Below are 15,237 nucleotides of genomic sequence, written 5' to 3' on the forward strand. Positions count from 1 at the left end.
GCTCAGGGAAAGGCGGTGGCTTCATTGGGGGTACTCACCATATACCCTTTAAAAGGCACTACAGAGACCACAAAAGAGGTGAGGCCCCTCACTCAGCCTGTGACAATGATCAACATGTCCCATGTTCTAGTAAACAGAGCATGTACTATGTAGAAGTCCTGAAGAAAGACCATTTAATTCCGCCTCTGGGGCAGTGGGGTGGGGGGAGCTTGGGGCACTCAGTTAAGGAACACACATTCCCCCCAGGGTCTTGATGGATGTTATTAGTTGGGTCATCTGCCCCAAAAGAGGTACCTCGGAATGTGACCTTATTCGAAAATAGGGTCACTGCAGAGATTAGTTAAGGTAAGGTCATACTGGAGTAAGGTGTGTATCATGTTCTGATGAGAAGAGACACATACGGGGAGAAGGACATGTGAAGACAGAGGCAGATTTGGCAGTGATGTGCCTATAAGCCAAGGAATCCCAAGGACTGTGTGGGCAAGGCCCCTAAGCTAGGAAAGGGCAAGAAAGGAAACAACTCTGATGACACCTCGATTTGGACTTCCAGCCACCAGAACTATGAGAAAAGATATTTCTTTAGTTTTAAGTCACATTGTTTCTGGCAATACAGGGAAGGGGAAACGTCTCCAAAGAAAGTCTTTAAACCTGAATGCCTAGGATATGCAAGGTCCCCATGTCTCTGGGTATGCCAAGATCAATGAGACCCAGATCCTGCCCTCAAGGGGTTACCACTTGGGGATGCCTGAATGGCCATGTGTTCTGACTCCATCCCACGAAGACTATCTGTGGAGACCTTTCCCCAACCTCATCATCACTCTATCCCTGCCACATATGTACCAGGTTCCAGGTATTAATAACAAAAGTGTTGAGTCTTCTTCTGCCCAAGCCAAGATCCTTACTACTCTGGACAGAGGACTCGGCCACTTGTTACACTTAAAACCACCCTTAGAGGGCGCCTGGCTGGCTCAATCAGTAGAGCATGTGACTCAGTCTCTGGACTGTGAGTTCCAGCCCCAGGCTGGGCATAGAGCTTAATTTTAAGGGGGGGGGGGGGGAAGGAAAAAGAAAACAGCCTTACATCTCTGGCTAATTTCCACAGAAATCTTTTCCAGAGAAGTCTTCTCTTCTCTTCCAGGCCATATACAGACCTGAGATCGCCAGACTAGTGCTTCTGTGCATATAGTAAGGGCTCAGTGAATACCACTGACTGATGGCCCAGCCTGGGGCACCCCATATTCGTTCCTTATACTCAGTCCTCTCTCCCAAAAATTTCATCCTGGACCCTCCAACTCCACAGGGAGAAGACTCCTGCAAAGCTCAAAGACCACGGCTCCTGTGGCTGGTGAGTTTGCTTCTCCAGAGTACTTACTGCTCCAGGCCCATGACTATGCCATCTCTGCAAATGTCTTTTCTCCCAAGACTCTGCCTGATTTTAGCTCAGCCAGAGCTTGGCACATAGTAAGTTCTGGTATCAGTCAGTACTTTCTGTCCCTGCGTCATAAAACACCCCAAAGTGCAGAAGGGTCTTTTCATTTTTTTTTTTTTTTTTTTTTTTTTTTGAGGGAGGGAAGGAGCAGAGGGAGATAGAGACTCTGAGCAGGCTCCACGCCTAGCGCAGAGCCCAACACGGGGCTCCATCTCAGGACCCCGAGATCATGACCTGAGCCAAATTCAAGAGCTAGACCCTTAACCAGATGAAACACCCAGGTACCCCAGAAGTGTCTTAAAATAATAAATATTTACTTAGTTTATGATTTTTATGGGTCAGCCTTTTAGGTTGGGCTCACCTAGGCTGTTCTGGTCTCAGCAGATGCTTCTGGGAAGCCAGAGGCTTCTGCTTCTGGGGAGATGGCTAGCTGTCACTTGAGGTAACTGGGTCACACGTCTCTCATCCGCCAGTAAGCTAGCCCAGGTTCACACGGAGCTGTGCGGTTCCAAGAGCAAGAATGGACTCGTGCAAGATCTTTAAAGATCTAGGCTCAAAGCTGGCATTACATTACTTCCATAGTCGTATTGACTAAACCAAGTCATGAGTCTAACCCAGTTTCAAGGGTGGGGAAATAGACTCCATCTTCTGATGGCAAGAGCAGCAAGGTCACATTGCAAGGAACATGGATATGGGGATGGGTAGACAATCAAGGCTAGTTTTGCAATCTACTGTAGTGCTTGATAAATACTCCCATGACACCCAGCCCACAGTGGGTGCTCAGTATTTATCACGGCGCTAAGATTTTCAATCGTGATGTTTACCGATCTCATTCAACACAGTCAAATGGCAAAAATGTTATCTCTCACTCACAAGCTATCCATTGCCACCTTCGGTTCCAGAGTAACAAATGAGGCGATCAGGAAGACAGGGCTGTGCAAGAGAAAGCCCCACTGAGGCTTCTCAGTGAAGAAGCTCCGTGGGCCCCAAACGGGCTCCTGCTGCCAAACAGAGCATCTTTGGAGACCTGGTCATGTGAGCTGGAAGCCATACACTTTCACCTAGAAACAGAGAGGGGCTTTTTTCTTTTTTGCCAGAGCTTAAATATAGCCCTTGTTAATTTCCTCAAAGCCTTGCTGCTACCTGCTTGGTAGGAAGCCCCTTATTTGGCTAGTTCCTGCAGGTTTTCCCCTCATCAAGCAGGATCAACTCTCAGGGTACTTGAGGAAGGGGTACTTTCTTGTCCCCAAAGCCAACAGCTCAACTCCAAAGACTAGGAGCCCTGATGGGAACCACTTCCCAACCAAAAATTACTAGAATCAATCTCAATCTCAAGGCCTATTGTGGGTTTACTGATACCGCTCTCCTGCCACCAAAAGATGGGTTAAGAGTCCTAAGCCCCAGGATTCCAGACTGTGGCCTTATTTCAAGACAGGCTTTTTACATTAGTAATCAAATCAAAATGACATCAGTAGGGTGGATCGTAATCCAAAATGACTAGGTCCTTGTCAAAAGGGGAAATTTAGACACAGACAAATAGGCACAGAAGGAAGACACTGTGAAGAGACACACAGAGAAGAGGGGCATCTACAGGCCAAGGACGGAGGCCTGGAAGAGGTCTTTCCTCGGCCTCAGAAGGCACCAGTCCTGTCCACGCCACGATTTCAGACTTCCAGCCTCCAGAACTGTGGGATGTTTGTGATTCTTTATTACAGCAGCTCTAAAAAATGAAAACCAGACCTCAAATCTCTCCTTTTCCATTTCGGCTCAGGTCATATCTCAGGATTGTGAGATCAAGCCCCAGGTCGGGCTCCATACTGAGGGCAGAGGCTGCTTGGGATTCTCTCTGCCCCTCCCCACCCTCCCTCTCTTAAAAAAAAAGAAAGAAAGAAAGAAGAAAGAAAGAAAGAAAGAAAGAAAGAAAGACAAACAAAGAGAAAAAAATAACAGAAAACCACATATCCTTACTAGAAATGAAAGGTAGTATCACTTGCCACAGATAGGATGTAAACTGAAAAATAAATACTGCAAGTTAGTTCTATTCCAATAGAACTGGAAAAACTTGTTAAATATAATTAAGTGAATAAAATGAAACATTACTTGCCTACTAACGGCCTGCTCCTGAGGCTCTTCTCTTTGTTCTAAAATGAGGCGAGCAAGTGCTAGGGAGCTAGTTAAAGACATGGCAGTGCCTTGGTTGATTCAAAATGTTTGGAAGAAATTTAAAAAGGGAATCATTCTCTCAAAGCAGTGCTCCTGGACCTCCAAGAATGTATGTCCTGCCTTGGGAAAGACTGTCCCACAACCACAGAGAGCTAGGAGTTCTGCAGTACCAAGTGAAGAGTTTCAAGGGTGCGTTGCTCCATTTGGCCCACCAACCACAGGGAATTCGACCCCTCGAAGAAGTCTTAAAATGCCTTCAAGGATCTGATGAATTATAATAGAGAAGACCAAGTAGGACATGAGACAGGGAAAGGAGGAGAGAAGGGAAGAGCACTCCCAGAGTGGGGCTCGGCCCCAGCACAGGGTAAGAAGCCAGAAAGCATAAAGCATTCCTGGGAACACCCAAGGGCTCACTCTGGCTGAGACTGAGGGTGGGAGGAGTGGATGAGGGGATGGGGGGGACGGGTGCCTAAGGAGCCGTGGGACTGGTCCGCCAAGCTACACTGAGCCCTCGTGAGAGCCTTTGCTCCCAGATGACAAAGTGGCACTTGATTTCCTGGGTGTTTCAGTTAGCTTTTGCTTTGCAACAAACCACCCTGAAATTCAGCAGCTTGCGGGAACAAACATGTGTCATTTCTCACAATTCTTTAGGTCAGCTGGGTGGTTCTGGTCTGAACTGGCTGGGCTGAACTCTGCAGTCAGCTGGCAGCCAGCTGGGGCTGGATGGTCTAGAACAGCCTCACTCCCGCATCTGGCAGTCAGCAGGCTGTTAGCCGAGGGGCCTCAGCGGGGACAGACGGGGGCCTCTGCTCCACATGGTCATTTACCAGGGGACCAGCCTGGTCTAAAAGGCAAGCCCATCGTGAAAAAACTTTTCAAGCCTCAGCTAGTGGCACAAACTCTGTTAGGTTATGAGCCAAACCATGGTCAAGCCCAGAGACAATATGGAAGGGCCCCTGAGGGGTAAGTATGGGGAGGAGTAAACATATTGGTCAAGGGAGTGACAGGTCACTTCCTTCCAGAAGCACTATGGAAGGAAGGAACAGAGCACAGGGTGATTTGAAACAATCATGCTAATAACAGCAGCAATAATAGTTCATACTTAACATCTCACATTTTCCACCACATACTTTGCGTTATCTATTCCATCTTTACACACACACACCTGCTAGCAGCCCCGTTTTAAAGATGAGGAAACAAAGGCACACAGAAGGTAAAGAGTTTGTCAAAGGTCACGCAGCTACTGAGTGGTACAATTAGAATTCAACCTCAGCTAGCCCAGCCCCACAGCCTGCGTGCATGGTGGCCAAAGTCTAGACGGGCCCATGCAAGGTCGTCCTGTGGGTGGTCCACGTGAGGAAGGTAGCTGTAGAGAGAACAGAAAAGGGACAGATGCAAGAGATACTGCCAAGGTAGACAGGGCAGCGCTTGGAAATGATGTGGGGATGAAGGGGAAAAATGTTTGGGGGAGGGGTCAGGAGCAGGGGCCTGGGCTGTGCCCTCTATAGATCAAAGGCTGTGTGGGTCTAGGGCTGACTAGCAGCAGGATTTAGGGTATGTTCCGAAGACCATTAAGGGCACATCCTCTGGGTGCTGTCCAACAAGGTCTTGGAAGTTGCATCAGGAGGTCTGGAGATAAACGGGGGCTTGAGGTCAGCAGGCAGTGTCACTGGTCTCAGGCCCAGGGGGAAAGCATGATAGAAGACCCCTCAGAGACAAAAGAGGATGGCCACAACAAATCTACAGCTTCTGGCAATCCTAGACTAGGGAGTGGTCTCAGAGGCTCCCAGGGTACAACATTTAAGGAACCACTCCCTCTCAGCTGCGAATCCCATGGAGGCACAGCCTGAAAGTGCCTCTTTAAGGCTTGTCTGCCATGGCCCCGCCCCCGGCCCTAGCTGGGGCGGTCCAGTGAGAAACTGAAAGCCAGAGACAGGCCTGCATTGGGACTTGGAAATGTCATCCTGGAGAGTATTCCCCACCCCCCACAGCGTTAGAGGGCAGTATGTCTGCAAGCACTCATGGGGCACCCCTACTCTGGCGGACAGCTAGGCTGCTGAAAAAAGATCCAAAAATACTTCAACTTGAACAAAAGAATCTGTTTCCCTCTCTCTTGGAAACAGGTGATCTAGGGAAGGTTGACAGCTCTGTTGCAGCAAGTCATCTAAAAACCACCACGGCCAGCTGACAGGGTCCTCTTCAGTATGCTTCTCCCACCTCTGGGTCCCAGAGTGCAGCAGCAGTTAGACCCTTTCCGAGCTGGCAGGAAGGAGAAAAGAAGGCATCCTGACCAAGCCAGTTTGCCTTCAAGGGGATGACCGTTTATATTGCTGGCCTCACTTTCCTTCACTCCCCATGGCCCAGACTGGGTCATGTGACCACACCTAACTTGGAGGGAGGCTGGGAATATAGTCTACGGCTGGGTGGTCAAGTGCTCAGTTAAAACTTGTAGATTTCATTACGGAAAAGAGGAAGGGGCAATGGATACTAGGGAACAATTAGCATCTCTGCCCGAGGATGGGTGGGATGCGGGCAGCCTACAGTTCAGTAGGTGGGGGCCAAGCCAAAGAAATAAACCTTGCTTTTCATGCTCAGACTACTGGGGCCCAGGGAAACATGGCTCATAAGCATAGATCTTGTATCCACAGTCTACTTATGAGCTGCTCGAGGGAAGGCCAGAGATCGACAATGGAAATAACCTCTACCTAGAAGGGGGCTGGTGACCCTACAGGCTTGGGAATGCTTATTAACCAATTCTTTGTTCATCAGTGGGGCGGGAAATTATTAATGCATCCATTCTCTTCACCCTTTCTTGTAGACCAGCTTTTCTTGTCCCTGACTCCACAGGATATCGGCAGATGCTACTGGCACCCATTCCAACATCCACTGTCTTCTTTTTTCTCATCAGCAGAATCCCATTTTGTTCCAGGCAGCTCTATGTCAATGAAGTCCTTGCCTTCCTGCCTCTGTTGAAATCAGAGGGAGCCATGTGTCATGGTCTGCTCGATTGTGTCCATTTTGTAGGGCTGCCATGACAAGGTGCCACAGACTGGTAGCTTGAACAGTGGACATTTACTGTCACACAGTACTGCTGCAGTGTCGCAGGACTGGCTCCTTGTGAGGGCTGTGCGGGAAGGCTCTCCTCCAGCTCTCTCTCCTTGGCCTGTAGATGGCCACCTTCTTCCACTGTTCCTTCACATCACCTTCCTCCTGTGCCTCTCTGTCCAAATTTCCCTGCTTTACAGGGACACAGTCATATGGGGTTAGAACCCACCCGAATGACCTCTTTTTATCTTGACTACCTCTTTCAAGTTGCAGTCTCCAAATAAGGTCATATTCTTAGGTCCTGGTGCTCAGGGCTCCGACCAATCTTTTTCGGAAGGACACCCACCACGGCAGTGAAATAAAAACAGAAATCAGCTGAAGGTATTTGGGCAAGTGTTTGTTTTCCTGATAAAATGAGACCATTTTCTTCCTGCCTTGAGTGTGACTATGATAGCTACAACCTCGGCTGCCAGCTCTGACTGTGACAGTGGCCCTGAACCCACTCCAGCAACCTCAGAACTATGGACATTCTGTCACATGGCTTTGACTCAGGATTTTGAGGAGCCGTTTCTCTTATCTGCGGCTGAAAGCATTTCTAACCAGTCTAGCATCTCCTTGGATGGTCATTCGCTCCCCTGCATCCATTAGCAGACATTCTGAACCTCGTATAAGAACGTCCCCACTCATCTATCTTGCAATGTCTCACTCTGCGAGTCACGTAACCTCCGGTGAGACATGGGCACACATCCTCTAACCAAAATACCTGAAAAGGCTGGGCTTCGAAGAACCACGCTATTAGAGCTGAGTGGACCACAGAGAACAGAAGACCTCAACCAGAAGAGTATTTGGAACAGGAACACTAGTGGGGTGGACAGGAAAGGGATGTGGTGGGTAAAGGCAAAAAGCAGACAGGTCCAGTTACACTTCTTACTGCAGAGACAAGGGAAGGGGGACTTCCCGGGACTAGTGACATGGCCGAGCTGCAAGGAAATCCCAGGGGAACTTTCTCCATTGCTGAAATATGGTAGTGTAAAATCCCAGGCTGGATGGAAACAGGGGAATATCTAGTTCGGGTTTAGCAAACTCAGATGCTTCCAGGGTCCAGGCAGTAGCATGAGTGACTGAAGCCACAAGTAGACACTATGGGGAACAGTCCATCAGATGCAGCAGCTGTTAAGCCATCTCCCAGTCTTGACCCTGGGCTCGGTCCCGGAATTGCTAATTCCGACTTTTCCAGAAAAGCTAAAAATCCGTTTTCTTATCTTTAAATCTCCATGTTGTTTTTTTTTAAATTTAAAAGCAAACTGTGTTATTGATTTCTTAAAGATTTTATTTATTTATTAGAGAAAGAGAGAGAGAGATAGAGAAAGAGAACATGAGTTGGAGAGGGGCAGAAGGAGAAGCAGACACCCTGTGGAGCAGGGAGCCTGACAAAGTGTGACTCGATCTTGAGACTCTGGGATTATGACCTGAGCCTAAGGCAGATGCTTAACCAACTGAGCCACCTGGGTTTTGAATGTTGGAAACTCATTAAACAATTTTGAACCATTCATGAGCCAAATAGAACACATCTGGCTCACAGATGTGTTCTATGAGCCAGATGTGTTCACCAAAGTGCCACGTTGGGTCCAGCCCCACGTCACACCCAAAGCAGTAGACCACACTATAGTATCCTCTCCTTGAGTGCCTCCAATGGCACAGAATTCATTAAAAATCCACTAAAAACCCTGCACCTCCAGACATCAATCCACTTCTCTCCTACAGCTTTAGAAAGAGTGAAAGATCATTTCCTCAGTGCACCCATTCTACTTTTCCCTTTGCCTGTTTAAATCCTGCCATATAGCAGCAACAGATACACTGGAGTCCTTCAGGGTCTCTATATGGGACGAAGAGGCAGAGGAGATAGGAATGGATGGGTGCACGTAAATATTTAGGAAGCCGACAAGTCAGGTCACTGTGCCTGACTAGAGTTGAGGAATGAGGGGAAAAAAGGAATGGAGGTTAACCTGAAGTCTCTGACTGGAGCGATCTGAGGATGACGATGCCATGTTCCAGGAAATGATGTGCGGGAGGGGAGAGGACTTGGAGCTGGGTGGGAGGAGGGGGAGCAGTAGGCTTGGCTTACAGGACATACAGTGTTTGAGGGACATCCAAGCAGCCTCAAGGAATCTGGGCTGAAGATTCCTTGGTGTGGGAGCCCTCAGCGGATGTGGAGGTGTGGGAACCCTCAGCGGATGCTGGAGCAAAAGGAGTGGGACGGTTCCCGGGTGAGAAAGGAAGGGGACCAAGGACAAAACCTGGAGAATGTCAACATTTCCATGTGGGGCAGTAGGGTAGCAGAGGGCAGATGAAGATGGCAAAGGAGATGCCAGAAAGAGATAAAGGGAAGCAGAAGAGAACAGTGTCCAGAAACTCAGAGGAGGAGGGCGGGCTGAGAAAAAGAGAACAGTCAGATGAGGACCGAAGGGAGTCTGATGGATGTAACAGCAAAGCAGATTCCAAGCTATTGCGGGGTGGAAGCCCAGCTGAAGGGACAGAAAAGTGAATACACAGAAATGAGAGTGTGCTAATCCCGCAAGTGTAGACAATGCCAGAAGCTTGGCTGGAAGGTGGGAAGGAAAACATGGCTATCGCTAGGAAGGGCGCTGGGACCCAGAGAGGGATGTTTAAAGCTATAGAGACTTGGGCATGCTTAAACTCTGATGTTGAAAAAAAAAAAAATCATAGGAGACAGAAAAAGTCCAGTTGAAGATACGAGAGAACACACGCCTAAACTCAGGTTCCTCGACCTTATATTTATAGCATAAACTGCCTCCTGATAACCCCATGTCTTAATCTGTTCAGGCTTCCAGAACAAAAATACCATGGACTGGGTGAGTTAGACAACAGAAATGTATTGTCTTACAGTCAGTAAGTTCAAGAGGGAAGTTCAAGAGGAAGATGCCAGTTTGACTTGATTTTGATTTGAGGACTCTCTTCCTGGCAGTAGACAGCTGCCTTCTTACTGCATTCTCACATGGCAGAGAGAGAGTTCTGGTATCTCTTCCTCTTCAGCCCTATGGACTGAAGCCTTACATTTATGACCTCCTTTAACCTTGATTGAGGGACATCCAGGCAGCCTCAAGGAATCTGGGCTGAGGTCCCATCTCCAAATACAATACTGTATCTGAGGTTAGAACTTCAGCACATGGGTTGGGGGGAGAGTGGAGACAACCCTGTCAGTCCCTAGCACCATGTACTTACCTATCTATCTCTTATGGGGGCAAGCTATTTGGCATTTTGTGGACCTTCCCGGAACTGCCAAGCTGAAGTTCACCTTACCTACCCCTCCTTTCTCCCCCTGTATTTTCTGTCCTCCAAGTAGGAACTCAAAAGGAAGACATTGTTAAGAGAGTTGCCTGGTGATCAAAATACAAGACATTCTTCTGAAAGGAGAAGGGAGCCTGGAGCTTCCAAGAGAAACACACTTGTCCTGACTCCTCCTGATAAATTATTTATTTATCCACCAGAGCGTTACTGAATCTGCTCATGGGCCAGGCGCTGTGCTAGTCCCTGGGGAAAAGCAGAGACCATGATAGGCTGCTTTCTTGGACCTGACAGTCCAGTGAAGGGGCAGATAGTAATTAATCACACAGCTGTAACTGGACATGTCATCCAGGTGAGGCACACAATGACCTGAGAGCCACTAATAGGACACTGGGCCCTGGCAGACAGGAAAGGGAAGGCTGCCCTGAGAAAATGCATCCGAGTGGGATGGGAATGATAAGGAATGAGTAGAAGTCAACTAGGTGAATATTGGAGAATATATTGGTTTTCTATGCTGCACACAGAAAATAGAAACACATTTATACAGATTTCTTTTTTTAAATAAAAATTTACTGACTTAAAACAACACATTTATTGTCTCATAGTTTCTGTGGGTCGGGAGTCCTGGCATGGCTTTGCTGGGTCTTTGGCAAAGCTGCCATCAGGTATGATGCGGGGCTGTATTCTCACATGGAGGGCTGACTGGGGAAGGATCCACTTCCAAGCACGTTCAGGCTTTGGCAGAACTCGTTTTCTTGTGGCAGCAGGACTCACGGAAGCTTGCTTCTCCAAAGCCAGTGAGAGCCAGAGTGACAGAGATGGAGGTAGGGAAGGACCCTAAAGTGAGTCCACTAGTGAGATGGAGTCATACCTAACATAATCCCAGCGGGGACATTCCATTGCCTTTGCCATATTCTCAAGGATGTGAAGGCCAGGAGATGAGCATCATGGTGGTCCCCTTAAAATCTGTTCACCACAGAGATCAACCAGGCAAAGGGAATGGCTCATGCAAAGGCCCTGTCATGAGAGGGAGTGTGGTCCATGTGAGGAACGGGAGCACAAGAATGAGACAGAGATATGAAAGGGCTGAGGCCAGACCATGCAGGGCCTTCCTCAAGATTCTAAGAATAATGGCAAGCCATGGGAGAGAGAGTGGTGACATAACTCAGTGTGCATTTCCCATCAATGCTGCCCCAGAGCTTCTAGGTGAATTCAGAGTGGAAGGATGAATAACCCTCATCCGAATCAAGCCGGAAGACCTAGATGCAAGGAGGTGTCACCAAGACAGGTATGTCCCATAGCTGGACAGAAGCTCCATGAGGTCTGTTCTTGCGCACCCCTGAACTGAGAGCTGGGGCCAAACCAGGATCCGAGCAAATGTTTCTGAATGAATTAGCTGATGGAGAGATGGAGGCCAGGACTCTTGTTAAGAGCCTGAATGGACAATCAGATCCCCGGAGTCGAGACTTTCATCCTGAATCTGACAGCACCTAGTCATCATAAAAGGTTTCCCACTGACGCACCTGAGTGGCTCGGTGGGTTAAGCTTCTGCCTTTAGCTTAGGTCATGATCTCAGGGTCCTGGGATCAAACCCCGTGTCTGGCTGTTAGGCAGGGAGCCTGCTTCCCCCCTTCTCTCTCTGCCTGCTGCTCTGCCTACTTGTGATCTCTCTGTAAATGAATAAATAAAATCTTAAAAAAAAAAAAAAAAAGGATTCCCACTGAGGATTTAAAAAAAAAAAAAAAAGAGCTCCCATTGTGTCCTGGATGGCTCAGTCAGGTGAGTGTCCAACTCTTGGTTTCCCCTCAGGTTGTGATCTTGAAGATGTGGGATGGAGCCCCACATAGGGCTCTGTGCTCAGTGGGGAGTCTGCTTCGGATTCTCTCTGTCACTCACTCTCTCAAGTAAATAAGTAAAATCTTTAAACAAAAGAAAAGGGAAGGGGAGGGGAGAGGAAGGAGAGGAGAGGAGAGGAAACCAAACATTGGGCTCCACCAAAAGAGAGCAGAGCTCCCTGGGGCAGAGTACCTCTTGCTCCAACATGGCAGGCACCCATTCTTGGCTCCTGATTCTCAGGCTGTGTACACTGTGCGTGCTTTGCCATTGGGCTGTGGCTGGCACAGGGCATGGCACGTCATTCACTGTTTGGATGACAGTACATTTCCATGTCAAAAGTGCTCTCTCTGGTTGGACCTCAAGCTATCAGAACCAGAACATACCAATGGATGTGGTGTGGCATTAAGTGTCCTGCCTGCTTTTTCCCTGCAGGTCTGGGGTCATACGGGGAGGACTGTACCACGAAGAATCTTCCATTTAATATTGGGATGGAGAGGGAGAAAGACAGGCAAGGCAGGTGTTGAACTGTAGTAAACAGGCAGAGAGTAAACTGGCTTTGATGGAGGACTTCATTCTGTTGAAGTAACCTTGAACAACCCAACCTCACTTTCTGAAGTTACAGCTACAGACTTCTGTTGGCATCACCCGACAAAACCTCCCGAGAAGGAAATGCTGAGGCCCAGCCCCTCTGGCATGCCCAACAGTCACACATGCTGCTACACCAACTGCCCCTCTTCTCCCAGCCTCCTGGCCCCCAGCACCTTCTTGGATCTGGATTGGTGCCTAATCACCTGGCTTGTTGGCCAAACCTTGGCTGGGCCTGACATGTAATCCTTAGAAGAACAGTCTGAGTATGGGTGGGGGGTCACCCTCTCCTCTTTTGGAGGACAGAATGGCTTCAAAGCTCACGGTCATACAACAGCAGGTGGGAAACCCAGCACTGGAATTAAGGCACATGAAAGCCTGTCCACTGGAGAACGTTCCGATCACAACAAGAGGCTAGAGAATTTCTAGAGATACAGCAGGTGACCTTGGGCAAGCTAGTTTCTCTAAGGCTGCTCCCTCATCTGTAAAACATGCATAATAAAACCTACCTTGTATGGCAGTGGGAATATAGAGATAAGATCTCTAGAAGGCCTGATACAGCACCTGACTCAGCCCGGATGCCCATAAAAGTGATCTGTGATTATTATCACTTTCTAACACATTCTGTCTCTTACATTTTAGGAGCTCCGGAAATAGATGCTGTTCATTGCCTAGTACACTCAGAAATGTGACGATAAAGAACAAGTACCCAAGGGGCACCTTCACCCAAGCTGAAGGAAGAGATGCGCAGGATGGCTAGCCAGGAGCAGGAACACTGGTCCCAGCTCCATGGGTCCTGGCTGCATGGCTTCAGTGAAGTCATAGCCTCTTTGAACCTCAGTTTCTTTATCTGTAAAACGTAGGTGAGAATAATAAGCAGCTTGCCTCCATCATAGGGCTGTGGCTCAGCTTACGTGGGATGATGGTCTGAAAGTGCTTTGAAAGGGGCAAAGTGTTATCCAAAGGTAAGGGGTGATTATCCTTACTTATGACAATACAGATCTTGTGTGGGTGGCCTCATTACAGAGGACAGGCCTCCCTCTGCCCTTGGGGAAGGTAGAACTAGAAGGAACACGGGCATCAGATAAATGCAGGGAGAAGGAATGAGTTTTAGAAAGCCCAGGTGGCTAACCACTGAAATAGTAGACTCTAGGAAGGATATCCCCGGCTTGGGCATATCCAGGCAAGTTCCGTTTTTTGCAACCCCAATTATATCAGTGCATGTTAACCATTCCAAGAAAGGGCTGCCCAAATGTGGTATATTTTGCATGTTCGATCAATAATTTGCATGTTCAGTGGCAATGGGGTCACGATTGCCCTGGCAGCTTCCCAATCCTGAACCATCTAGATAACCTCATTCTGTGATAATACTCAGCTAGCATATTTGAGCCATGAGACCCTCTTAGTCCCCCATGGTAAGCTCTAGGGGAAGAGGCAGAGAGGTATCTTCAAATTCTTATCTGACAAACAGACTGTGGTATATCCACAAGGACTACTACTCGGTCATAAAAACGAATGGACTACTCATAGAAGCAAAACGTTATGCCTCATGAAGAAGTGACATCTGAAACAATACATGTGGTATGATTCCATTTATACAAAGTTTTAGAACAAACAAAGTGAATCAGTTGTGATAGGAAGTAAAACAGTGATTCTTACCTGGGGTTTGGGCTTTGATGGGAGGGTTGATTGCAAAAAGGTTGAGGAGAACTTCTGGGTGTGATGAAATGTTCTGTATCTTGGTGTTTGCATAAATGGAAACATTCCTCAAAACTCAGAGGCAAGCACAATTTGAGAGAAGTGCGTGTCAATTACACCATCATGCAACTGAGAAACAAAAATTCTCATCTGCATCGGGAGAGCCACACTAGACCAAATGGCCCTCAACTGTCTCCTGTTTATACCTTAGCTTCCACAGAAGCTTTTAAAAATCAGCTCAGCATGTACATACCACAGGCTGGTACTGAGCCAGGTCCCTGGGGAATGCGAGGCAAGGAAGTCCTTGTCCTTGCAGAGTTAGCAGTCCTGCAGGGGACCAGAAGCAGAAGCAAACAGCACCCCTGCACAAGGTGGGTACAAGTGATCTCAGTGTGCACAGGGCACTGCGGGCGCTTGGAGGGAGGGAACCGACCCTGGCTGGGGAGAGGAAAGTCAAGGAAGGTCAACCTAAATGGAGTATTGAATAAGAGTGTGGGCTGGGGGTGGGGGCGGTGGGTGGAGGAGACCATCACTCTAGGTAGGATGTTCTTATACTCCATGGGACCTGGGGCGCCTCTATCTTGTTTACTGCCACATCCCCTCCCCCAGAAAGTACCCTACACATAGTAGGTGCTCATTAAAGATTTGTTAAAGGACAGGGGTGCCTAGGTGGCCCAGTTGGTTGAGCAACTGCTTTTGGCTCAGGTCATGATCCCAGGATCCTGGGATCGAGTCCCGCATCGGGCTCCCCGCTTGGCAGAGAGCCTGCTTCCCCCTCTTCCTCTGCCTACCACTTCCCCTGCTTGTGCTCTCTCTCTCTCTGCGTGTATGTCAAACAAATAAATGAATAACCTTAAAAAAAAAAAAGGATTTGCTAAAGGACAGTATGAGCAAATATGGGAGTCTACAAACTATGGTCCGTGGGCCAAATCCAGCTCTCTGCTTGCCTGCTTTTTTATTGTCATTGTTTAAAGATTTTATTTATTTATTTGACAGAGCCAGAGAGCACAAGCAGAGGGAGGGGCAGAGAGAGAGGGAGAAGCAGGCTCCTCCTCCTCCTGATGTGGGGCTTGATTCCAGGACCCTAAGATCATGACTGAGCCCAAGACAGACGCTTAACCATCTGAGCCACCCAGGTGCCTTGGCTGCCTGCTTTTGTTAAGAAAATCTTACTG

The 15,237-nt window shown here is 48.2% G+C and overlaps 1 protein-coding gene across 2 annotated transcripts in view; it reads right to left on the bottom strand.

Annotated features, from left to right (window-relative positions):
• LRRC20 (leucine rich repeat containing 20) overlaps nucleotides 1-15,237 on the bottom strand; it is a 107,828-nt gene that overhangs the window by 84,399 nt on the left and 8,192 nt on the right. The gene's annotated exons all lie outside the window — the stretch shown is intronic.

Source organism: Mustela nivalis (assembly GCF_964662115.1).
Source record: "Mustela nivalis genome assembly, chromosome: 2".
Taxonomy (NCBI): Eukaryota; Metazoa; Chordata; class Mammalia; order Carnivora; family Mustelidae; genus Mustela; species Mustela nivalis.